Source organism: Rattus rattus, chromosome 1 (genome assembly GCF_011064425.1).
Source record: "Rattus rattus isolate New Zealand chromosome 1, Rrattus_CSIRO_v1, whole genome shotgun sequence".
In the NCBI taxonomy this organism is placed as follows: domain Eukaryota; kingdom Metazoa; phylum Chordata; class Mammalia; order Rodentia; family Muridae; genus Rattus; species Rattus rattus.
In genome coordinates this window covers 262937566-262937793 of record NC_046154.1, presented here as the reverse complement: position 1 = coordinate 262937793, position 228 = coordinate 262937566, and positions in this window count along the sequence as shown.

The following is a 228-nucleotide window of genomic DNA, read 5'->3' as shown; positions in this document are numbered from 1 at the left end:
CCAGATGCCAAATGGGTACATTGCTCACATTAGAGCTTATATTATATTGAATATTGAAGTGTGGCTCTACGCAGGGCAGGGAAGAGGTTTTTTTTTTTTTTTGGTTCTTTTTTTCGGAGCTGGGGACCGAACCCAGGGCCTTGCGCTTCCTAGGCAAGTGCTCTACCACTGAGCTAAATCCCCAACCCCCAGGGAAGAGTTCTTAACAGTAAAACATAAATCAATCAC